Below are 1,384 nucleotides of genomic sequence, written 5' to 3'. Positions count from 1 at the left end.
TGCTTGGGAGAGTACTAGGAGGGATTTCAGTGATCCTTTTACTCAGCTGGCCCACTTGTGCTTCCAAATTTCTAATGGAAGACCTTGTTTCATTCATGAAACTCACAGTGGCCTTAGATAGATCAGAGACTAAGTTTGCTAAGCTAGATGGGTTCTGCTCAGAATTCTCTGTCTGTTGCTGAGTGGATGATGGAAAAGGCTTGCTATTGCTAAACCTGTTTCTTCCACCATTATTAAAGCCTTGTTGAGGCTTTTGATCCTTCCATGAGAAATTTGGATGATTTCTCCATGATGAGTTATAGGTGTTTCCATAAGGTTCACCTAAGTAATTCACCTCTGCTATTGCAGGGTTCTCAGGATCATAAGCTTCTTCTTCAGAAGATGCCTCTTGAGTGCTGTTGGATGCAGCTTGCATTCCATTCAGACTCTGAGAAATCATATTGACTTGCTGAGTCAATATTTTGTTCTGAGCCAATATGGCATTCAGAGTATCAACCTCAAGAACTCCCTTCTTCATAGGCGTCCCATTATTCACAGGATTCCTTTCAGAAGTGTACATGAACTGGTTATTTGCAACCATGTCAATGAGTTCTTAAGCTTCTGCAGGCATTTTCTTTAGGTGAATGGATCCACCTGCAGAGGTATCCAATGACATCTTAGATAACTCAGACAGACCATCATAGAATATATCCAGGATGGTCCATTCTGAAAGCATGTCAGAAGGACACTTTTTGGTCAACTGTTTGTATCTTTCCCAAGCTTCATAGAGGGATTCACCTTCTTTCTGTCTGAAGGTTTGAACATCCACTCTAAGCTTGCTCAGCTTTTGAGGAAGAAAGAACTTGGCTAAGAAAGCTGTGACCAGCTTATCCCAAGAGTTCAGGCTGTCTTTGGGTTGAGAGTCCAACCACACTCTAGCTCTGTCTCTTACAGCAAAAGGGAAAAGCATGAGCCTGTAGACTTCAGGATCTACTCTATTAGTCTTAACAGTATCACATATCTGCAAGAATTCAGTTAAGAACTGAAAAGGATCTTCAGATGGAAGTCCATGAAACTTGCAGTTCTGCTGCATTAGAGAAACTAATTGAGGTTTCAGCTCAAAGTTGTTTGCTCCAATGGCAGGAATGGAGATGCTTCTTCCATGTAAATTGGAATTAGGTGCAGTAAAGTCACCAAGCATTCTCCTTGCATTATTGTTGTTGGGTTTGGCTGCCATCTCCTTTACTTGTTCGAAATTTTCAATAAGGTTTTCTCTGGATTGTTGTAATTTAGCTTCTCTTAGTTTCCTCTTCAGAGTCCTTTCAGGTTCTAGATCAGCTTTAACAAGAATGCCTTTTTCTTTGTCCCTGCTCATAAGAAAGAGAAGAGAAAAAGAAAAGAAGAG

At 40.8% G+C, this 1,384-nt stretch overlaps 1 non-coding gene across 1 annotated transcript; it reads left to right on the top strand.

Moving 5' to 3' along the window:
* Positions 1-709: 709 nt before the first annotated feature.
* On the top strand, positions 710-817 carry LOC148572072 (small nucleolar RNA R71). Its single transcript, XR_015908469.1, has one exon. It is a non-coding gene; the product is annotated as a small nucleolar RNA R71 (small nucleolar RNA).
* Positions 818-1,384: the final 567 nt, after the last annotated feature.

This window comes from Arachis ipaensis, chromosome B3, assembly GCF_059453495.1.
Source record: "Arachis ipaensis isolate K30076 ecotype BB chromosome B3, ASM5945349v1, whole genome shotgun sequence".
NCBI lineage: Eukaryota > Viridiplantae > Streptophyta > Magnoliopsida > Fabales > Fabaceae > Arachis > Arachis ipaensis.
The sequence above is the reverse complement of the archived record's forward strand: the minus strand, read 5'-3'. Positions and strand labels throughout refer to the sequence as shown.